The sequence below is a fragment of the Camellia sinensis genome, chromosome 11 (genome assembly GCF_055761805.1).
Source record: "Camellia sinensis isolate YWXY chromosome 11, ASM5576180v1, whole genome shotgun sequence".
Lineage (NCBI taxonomy): Eukaryota > Viridiplantae > Streptophyta > Magnoliopsida > Ericales > Theaceae > Camellia > Camellia sinensis.
Window position 1 is genome coordinate 145,703,361 of NC_138971.1, and position 10,099 is coordinate 145,713,459.

The 10,099-nt window shown below is 39.5% G+C and overlaps 1 long non-coding RNA gene across 1 annotated transcript; it reads right to left on the reverse strand.

Annotated features, from left to right (window-relative positions):
• Window positions 1–860: 860 nt before the first annotated feature.
• Window positions 861–2,579, reverse strand: LOC145803281 (uncharacterized). Its single transcript, XR_014345395.1, has 2 exons — window positions 2,465–2,579; window positions 861–1,051 (listed from the first exon to the last, which is right to left on the reverse strand). It is a non-coding gene; the product is annotated as an uncharacterized LOC145803281 (long non-coding RNA).
• Between the last annotated feature and the right edge of the window lie 7,520 nt (window positions 2,580–10,099).

Genomic DNA, 10,099 nt, shown 5'->3' on the forward strand with positions numbered 1-10,099 from the left:
TTCTTCATCTTGCTGCATTTTATTTCTAAAAGAAAGAGTGTAAACACTTAGTGTGTTCGTAAGGCAAACAATTTGTAGTGCTGCTATTGTTTGTGGTAAGATCTTTTCATCCTGGGAGATAGACGTCCAAATTCTGAAAGCACCGTGGAGAGGACGAATCTGTCTTAAGGACACAGTGTTAAACACTGGACTTGATCAGAAAAGTTATTCAAATAAATTAACCAAGTAAGTTGTTTAATTTTATTCTGTTTTTATTTGTTTATTTAATCAGATTTTAATTTTGTTTTTGTAACAAAATAAAATCTGTAGTTTTATTTATTTATTTTTATTTCGAGTTTGATTTTTGTAATCAAACATTTTCTCTCATTTTATCTATTTCTTTTATTCTTGTTGTTGTTTTGTACACAACAGAATTTAATCTTTTTAAATACAGTGAAGATTGTCCAACAGTAATATTCGCTCTGACAGTGGCCATTTCGGGATCTAAGTCCCCTGGCTCATTGATATTTGCAACCTGGGTGTATTTGGGGTGGTTGGGCATTTGTGGGGCCATGTACTCGTCATCGTCTGGGATATCAAGCATGACTGTGTCATTGTCACTGTGGCGGGCTATGAAGTTATGTAATGCCATCGACGCACGTACTGTGACGCCCCGATTCTACACTATTGGTTGCAGTCAAGGGAGAGTCACTAATAAGTCCTATGGTCAATAACCAAGTAAGATCCCAGATCGCCGGAGGAGTCAAATTAGCCTCCCTTCTAAGTCCAGCTTTCTTAGGCAGCGCACTGTCCTTTTGACAGATCTTAAAAGGTATTGACACAAGGTCTCATAAGTAACGATAAGGTTGATACATAGGATATAATTACATAACATCCACAAATATACTTAATACAAAAGATGGTTCCATTACATTACATCCCAAAGGAAAGCTTAAATCTTCACATGGGTCTTACAAATATCCAAAAAGAAACTTCTAATTTTTCTAGGATAGCCAAAAGTCTCCGAAAGTTTCAGGCTCGTTGTCTCTAGCTATGAGTTCCTCTCCGTCACCTGACATGATACGCTGTGAGTTTTGAATGCCAGTAAACACATACACACCCCATCCCTTTTTCCCAGTCCAATACACAATCACAATTATAACATCAAGCAGTAAAGCATGATACTCAAATAAATAAATAAAGGGTTAAGTTAGATGTCAGTAAACTAGAAATCTCCCAAAGAGATTTCGTCCTCCTAACCACAAGAATCGGACGCGGATTATTCGGTATGCCCCTTCTTTTGTTGCTTTGTTGCAGACCTAACCTCGGATGCCTACCAACGGTTATGTACCACATAGCGCCAATCGCAAGGCCTCAAAAGAGACGGTAAAATAGGGTTTTGCCCAAATCCCTCCTTACACCAAACCATCTAGGGTCCGAATACAACTGCTCCATTCAAGGGGTTCCGAAAACCACTTGCGCAAGACTTTAATCTTTCAGATAGGGAACGCATCCCAACAATCCATATATCACATATTCTCATCTTTTCATTACTCCAGTGTTCGAAAACCTAATACCCTCCCTATTAGGTTTCTCGTTGAATTAAATGTTTTAAACCAAGGTTAGTCCAACTTATAAGACAATAATATTCGTATAAGCATGCATTCTTAAGATGAGAAAGGTAAATAACATAATCACAGCACATATAATATTATGCCAAGATGTGATCATAAGCTAATAAGCAATCTCATGAACTCAAGGGTATAAAACATCCACACATAACAAAATTTCCAAATTTAGTATCGCATAAAGATTAAAATGAAAGGTCTATTTTAGATCCTTCACCGGACTTGGCCTTCCTATGGTTTGTAGGGAATTTGATCTAGTTTCTAGAACATTTTTCAGAAACGGGATTGCTTTTCCAGATTCTAAGTTATTCAGAAAATATTTCAGCGCTGTCCAGATTCTATCTAGATCCGTCGACCATTACGAAAATTTGATTTTCTTGCAAACCGCTTAATTTTTTTCGATGAAACCAATTTTAGTTGAAAGATAACTCCTCAAGGAAGATTTTGACATGAAATAGAGGTCCAGTATAATTTTATACATTTTTCTAGAATTTCTGGAAGTGAGCTGCAAAAACAGATTCCAAGGTACCATGCCCAAAACAAGAAGTTTTATGAGATAAGGGTTCCACCAAGGGAAAATTTTCGTTTCTTTTGTGAAGAAAACATGCTAACTAACATATATTTAACTCAGAAAACTTTCTTGAAAGAGTGCTCTTGGAAAGTTGAGAGATTGGCATAAAAAAAGATGGTTTTGTGCCAAAATGGGGAAAATACAAGAGAGATGGAATCAATACTCAACCCTTAGTATTTTTAACATAAGAACTCATTAATAACAGATCTGAAAACATTATTTAGAACCCTTAGAAACATGTATTGAAAAAAGGAAAATGAAAGAGAAGGTTGTGTTTGTGGCTTACTTGCTACTTTGCACAAGAAGGCTCTCTTCTTCCTCCTTCTTCTCCTCTAGACTTCTCTCTCTTGCTCTTCTCCCTCTCTCTAGCCGAATGTGTGTGTGTGGGTATGGTGTTTGTGCTTTGCCAAGCTAGGGGAGGTTGGTATATATAGGCAATTTTGATGTAAAATGTCTTAAAAGCCCATTAGTTGGAAATGGATGGAAAGTTTAGGATTTGTTTGAAGTTTAAAGGAATAGAAGTGATTTTTTTTTTTTTTTGGGGGGGGGGGGACTTGCTCAAGGATTAGGCAACACTTAGTTAAAATGGAACTAGTTTTGGAATTTGCATCCTAGGTCTAGGGCACTAGGTTGTGTTTTCTAGAATTTCATGATGATATATTTTGAAAATGGTTTCCTCACTTTCTCCTAGAAGGGCCAGCCATAGGGAAGGGTGGAAGGGCCATTTTTTTTTTTTATTAATTTTGGTCCTAGGGCACACTCCTCAAGGTATATATATGTATATATATATCTTACATAATTGATGGTACTTCAAGGTACAAGGTACAAGTACTAGTTTTTGGGGTAAGTTTTGAATTTAAATAAAGAGTGAGGGCTTGGAGTTAAATACATGTAACTTATGTAGAATTAAATTAGGTTAGGGAACCTAATCCGGCTAGGGAAATTCCTGTTTTGATAAAAATAGAAATAGTAATGCTAACTGACAATATTCGAATTAATTTAAGTAACCGAGGGGCTTTAAGAAAATAATTCAAACATTAGGGTTCTTTATAGTGAATACATATTTCAGGGGCTTCACACATACAAATGGCACCTGATCGGAAAATTTAAACTTTGGCATTTTCCGTAAAGCCCCTCATCTCGACTTCCAAGCACCAAATGTCTGCTCGATACAACTACGCAAGGACGAATGTGCCTTGTTGAATCGTTTGAAGTCGCTTTATGGTATTCGGTTCCAATGGGCATTTTGGTGATATCTATACCCCTTGTACGGGGCTAGATATCCTGTCGTCAAGCTATAGCTGCTATCGACTACATAGTATTTTCCTATACATGGTAAAAAATATAATTTATTTATATGAGGATGATTTTTTTCATGAATTCATATAACGACAGGGTTGTTATCTACTTTTACCCTTCATATTTGAAAATTTTACTCTTGCTAAAAAAAAACAAAAACAAAAACAAACATTAACATTAACATCTAATTATTTGTACAGTATTACAATGTTGTTCGAATAATGTTCAAAACACATTATCAAATATTACGACTTTAGAAAAGGGTCGACACCTACATTGCTTTTTCGAGATGGGAACCATTTTGTATGAAATTTCATATTACATGTTACGCATGGTTATAAATGATATTACATGAATTTTCTAATAAAGTTAAGACGAATTATACTTTCCAAATTACAAATGTATATATATATATATATATATATATTTCCATGGTGGTGCTACGTTTTTTTTTTGTTTTTGTTTTTTTGCAGTTTATTCAGAAATAATCTATAGAAAATGTTAAAAGTGGTCCACACAAACAAGTCGGCAAAGAGAGAAGTTGTTACCGGGCGCAGGGTGTGGGGAGTGATGTTTAGGCTTGGTTTTGACATAGTGCAACACCCTGCTGTCGTGCATGCTCCCGTCCCAACCGGCGGAGACGAACATGAAGCACAAATCAAAGTCACATACGACAATAATATTTTATGTTGGCATGCCTTTTTGGCTATAGTACGAACTAGCGTATTCTTGGGAGACACGGGCCATCACGTGCGTGCCGTCCAGTGCACCGATGTAATCCTACGCGACACAAGCATTTTAGAAAATGTAAATTAAAAAAATTAAGTTTTTAATTAAAACATTAGGCAACAAAATTGATACACGCCATCACCTTGAATGGTTGGTGTAGTCGTCCCCCGAACGCCCCGGGAGGGTGAGTCCCGTTCTGTTCGCTTTGGGCTCACTACAGTTCGGACTCTCGAATTGTCACGGTTCTTAATCTGAACCAAAGAGTCCAAATCCGGCAAATCGTTTTGAGAAAAACAGATTTGTTGAAAAGAAGTGCCAAACATGGACTGTTTTGCCAGATATAGAGTCGCCACCTAAATATTTTATTTTGGAAAATTTAGGAAACCTTGACTCGGTGCCAAAGGCCACGTGTCCGTCATCACCAAAGTTGCCTCAGCTCGGGAACTTGGGTACGATTGGAGAAGGTCAGCTATGAGCACCCCCTTTCGCCCGATCAAAGATCGGCCTCTACTAACCGTGATATCCTATTTTGAAAACGTTATGCATTCTTATTCCGGTTATTAGCCTAGATTTACTACGTTATGCGCACAGCAAACAAGTATAGACCAAATCGCCTAAATTGGAACAAAACATTTCATGTTTGTTTTGAAAATGGTTTGCTACTCGCAAGTAGGCTAAAATGCAGATTTTGCCACCTTCAAGTGGGCTTTAGAAAAGATGGTTTTGCCACTATCTAGTGGGCTTACAACTCACAGTTTTAGTATATTATTCCAATTTAGGTAATTCAACCTCCATCCACAGGCATTCAGGCAGTTATATCACATAAGCAGCTAGCCTCATGGTAATTATGCTATCATGGCAACATTTACACACATGTGGCATGCTAAAGCATAAAAGCTTACTTAGTACTCCAAGCTAAAATAGAAACCAGTTAGTAATCATGTGCATGATCCTAGTTCATGTTAAGATGGCTAATGCAACACATGCAGGATGCGACTAGAATAGGCTCGACTAATCTATGATGACATGTGAAATGCTGCAACTAACAGGTATTCAACTTGGAATTGAAATACAAGTGTAGTTAATATGATGTACCGAGCCCGGTGCATGTAGGACAAATGTATGGATGCACGCATGCATAGCATAAGGTATGCTAATTTAAATATGCCCTAATACTAACCATCAAAAGCAGGTAAGTAAAAAGGAGAAAGAAGTGGGGGTTGGAAGACATGCACACACTCACGCACACTTATTACACATTCGCCCTCTCCCGGAGGGACCAAAAGAATAATACAAATTAATTAACCTACAAGCTAATTAAATATTACAGTCCACCTAATTAATTAAGCAAATTAACTAAGCTAAGTATGCGGTAAAAGGCCTCGGGAAGAGGGTCCCATGCGTGCGTGCTCGGGTTTGCTCGGAAATCCAACGCCATGCACAAGTTTGCCTCTGTTTTCCCTGTTCTGCTCTTCTGAAAATTGCACAACTCCCAAGGTATGCTCCATGGACACTGTGGAGCACCACCGACCAAGTGGGCACACCACCGGCTATGTCCGGATGGTCATCGGCCATTTGTTGAGCTCTCGGCCATCAATAATTGGTCGGTCGGCACGCCATGCAGTCGACCGGCCAAATATTCCTGCAGAACCTGTTTTGACAGCAGCAGAGGGCAAAACATGGCATGGCAATGCATTTCAAGCAAATGTATGCACCACCACATCCCTTATCATATTTAAGACTCAAAGGGGTATGGTGCTCGATTCTCGGACCACCAATCGCGCATTTCAATGCGTGATGGCCCAAAAGCCAAGTGTGCAATTTCAATATGAAATGCAATGCACACAAACACACAATGAACTCAACCTCTATCATACTCAATTCAAGAGGCAAAGTATGCATGCTTAATGTTATGCAACCTAGGCATGGAAGCTAAGCATGCAATATGAGCATGTGAACAAGTAATGTAAATATGCAAGCATGCAAGTTATGCAAACTAACAAGCATGCAAGATGGATGAGCATGCAACGACATGTGGGAATGGTCTTAAACCAAAATGGGCAGCTCTCAAATAGGCCCAAATCAGTGGCCAAATGCCATGGAAATGAGGGCCAAAACACATACAAGCATGCATGCACACAAGGTCCAACACTTAGGCACCAAAGAGCAACTTTTAAGCACACTTAAGAGAGGATAAACATGGATATGTGGCATGCATAGAAAGCTCTGAAATCATATTATAGAAGGTGAAAAACCAAGTAAACAAGACAAGATAAGCATGCAACAATGGTCTAAAACTCAAGGTAAGCCAAGGGGGGTTACATGGTAGCTATACAAAGAAAGCCATGGATGGCCTAAGCAACCAAAAATAGACCTTAAGCATGCTAAAACAAGCATAAAAGATTCACAAAGCTAGGCCAAAACAAGTAAGCATAGTGGTCTAAATGCTAGGCACATGTTAAGGCAATTCATGGCATTACATGACAAGTATGCAAGGCAAGCATGGTGTGTCTAAACCAAGTAAAAACAGTGCTATATCATGGAAAAATAAGCACAAATAACACTTAAGACATGGCCAACATGAACTTAAAAATGGTGCTCACACATGAGGCTAAAATGGCACTTTTTGAAGACAACAAGGAGAGGGGATGGCCCTCTCCTTCTTAGGACCTTAAACTACCATGCTCACCACTAAAATCCCTCAAGATTTCAGTGGTGAGGAGGCCCAAACAAGGTGGTCCCGAAGCTCACCAAAAATAGCACAAAATGGGGCCAAACAAGGCCTAAGAGGGGGTAAACGACCCCAAACACAAAAGTGACCTTAATGAAGTATCTTAAACACAAAAAAACAGAACTTTTTTATGTTATACACAAAGCTCAAAATAGCAAGAAATATAGGCTAAAAGTGTGTGCAAAAACGGAAAATAAAGAGGGAAAAAGAGTTACCTTTGTAGCCAAAAGGGGACAGCAGCCTCTTGGTCCAAAAAAACAGTCCCTTAGCCTCTGAAAATGGCCTCCAAGCTCCTTGGGTTGATGATGGAGGTGTTGTGCTAGGAGGTGTAGTTCAAATGGCCAAGAACTAGACCCTTTTGCACTCTCTAACCCACACAAATGTAGAGAGAGAGGGAGATATAGAGAGGGAGTGATATATATATGATATATATCAGATTTTTCTAACCCTGTAAAGGGGAGGAGAGGCCCTCTTTTTATAGAGAAACCAAGGGGGCAAAGCTTCTCTTAGAAGCTTTGAGCAAAAAGGCCAAGCTTCTCTTAGAAGCTTGGAGCAAAAGGGCCAAGCTTCTTGGAGAAGCTAGGCAAAGGGGTCAAGAGGTTCAAGCTTCTTGGAGAAGCTAAAAAGGGTCAAAAGGTTCAAGCTTCTTGGAGAAGCTAAAAAAAGGGTTAAGCTTCTTGGAGAAGCTAAAAAAGGATCAAAAGGTTCAAGCTTCTTCAAGAAGCTAAAAAAAGGGTTTAAAAGGTCAAGCTTCCTCAAGAAGCTAAAACCAAGAGTTCAAAAGGTTCAAGATTCCTCAAGAAGCTAAAACAGGGGGTTCAAAAGGTTCAAACCCCCATTAAGAAAAGGTCTCGGCCAGAAAAGTGGCTAATCGGCCACAAAATGTGCCGACCGACCATCAACAGTGCCGACCGGCCATCACTAGTGGCCGGTGGCAAGGAAACAAGGCCGATGGCCTCAAGCCATGGCCGGTGAGGTGTGGGGATGGCCTACAAGCTATTTCCCACCCTTAGAAGCAAAACAATAAGTGTTTGATGTAAAACCAAACACAAAACAAACAAGTCGAGAGGTCTTGAGGCAAGGCGCATAGCCGAAACCTCCGAGAACTCAAGACGAATACGAATAGGGATGATCATCGAGTGTTCAAACGATGACGTCCAAGTCTTGAGGACGGTCAAAAATGGGGTGTCTACAGTTGGTACTTTCTCCTCGACCGTAAATGTGGATGGCCCCCTTGTTGAACTTGCTCCGACACAAGACTCCTACTATGAATTAACGTAAATGGTATCATTGCTTACAAAACCACGTGGAAATTCCGTGCCAATGTCTCATTTGAGTGTTGGAACTGTTCTTGCAAATTTTTTCTCGAAATTCCCTACAAAACAGAAATGAAAATCGCGACCTTCTTTTCGAGCAACACTCCATGCTCCCGCTACGGCATTGTCAACCCAAAATCGTGAAGCACGTTGCACAACAACAAGAAGACTGGTTGAGTCATACTGACGGCATCTTCAAACTGGCCCGGGTGGCCATTAAACAACTCGTACATCCATAACCGTCTCAACAGTATTGATGTATTTCTCAGGACTCTGTAGTAATGGTTGTAATAATACCTTGCCGCATTGTTGCACGCTTCTACCAAGTTGTGATAAGTTTCTAACACCATTTCTCTCACAATTTCTTCGATTGCTTCTTGTAACCCTGCATTTCTGTAGATGTTACTTAGACCGTTTCATCCGACATGTTACCTATACAAAGCACACAGAAATGGAGAAACATAATAATTTATTACGCATGTAAATATTAATTTTACAAAATAACCAACATATGTTGTGTTATGTATTTCATTTAATATTTATTTGTGTGTCATTAACCTTGTCTTCAACCTAAATTTTGTAAAAGTCCATGAACTGTAAAACTGTGAACAATTTCGTAGGTGATAAAAAATTTCCCTGGAAGTCAATGGTGAAATATTAAAAGTATATGAAATATGAAATGGCCCTACAACATAAATGTCAATGGTGCACAGAAAAAACTTCCCTGCAACAAAAATGTCATTTTTGAAATATGAAAACTGTAGGCAAAATTCATTGAAAAATAAAATTTAGCGGGAGTAGATGCATAAACCAAACCGAAATGCATTAACCAAACGGAAGTAGATAGATAAACGTCGCAGTATTTTCGCAGGCAAAATAAAAATAAAAATGAAAACAAACTAAAAACAATTCCATCATAGTCAACAGCATATGAAAGTGTTTGTTTAAAGTGAAACGTTAGTAGTATAATTTCAAAACACATGTCCTCAAAACCACCCCCCCATTCTAGATCCATGAGATGGTGCGGATGGGCCACCAGGAATTTGTGACTTCTTGATGCACAACCAAATAATGACCACCTCATCCAGCGAAAGTTGGAACAATATGGCTTGATTTGTCGGGTTGTCCATGAGCGACACAACAAAAGGTATTAGCGAGTCTTCCTGGTCAACACCGTGCAGGGAGTACAACCGTGCGAGACACTTGCCAATCACCTCTTGCATGGAAATCCCATAATCATGAAACACTCAGGCCTCGTGTTGTTGTGATTTCACAGAGGATGCAAGGTTCTCCATGCTACTGGCCAACAATGAAGCTCCCTCGCTTTGCCTTTTTTTGCGCTGCTTGTTGTTGGTGGCGGGGAATTTGCGTTTCATCGCTCCACTTGTAGGTGTGTCATCAATGTGAATTACCGACAACGCAGCGTGTACTGTAGTTGGAGTTTGTTCCACATGCACATTAAAGTCATCCACTGTGTGCTCACTGTGTTGTGCAGGCTGGAAATGGGGCAGCCTGCTACTGTCTTCGCAATCTTCCTCATCCATAGGCTCCGGCATGTCATCCATTTCGACTAGATCGAAATCTGCGCCGGGTGTCCATGCATATTTTCCTGTTGCCGCGGCACCTTCATACATCCTGCGCATTAGTTCAACGGTTTCGATTTGAACTTCAAAGCATTCTTGTCAATTTGAAACCAAAAAAAAAAAAAAAAAAATTTAGGCAGCAGCCATAAAATGAAGATAGCAAGCAAAAGCTGTGTAATGAAATTGCAGTGCAGGGTGTATGCTTTCTCTTAAAGAGATAGTACTGTGCAGAGTTCGTGAACACATCGTACGCAAAAAAAAAA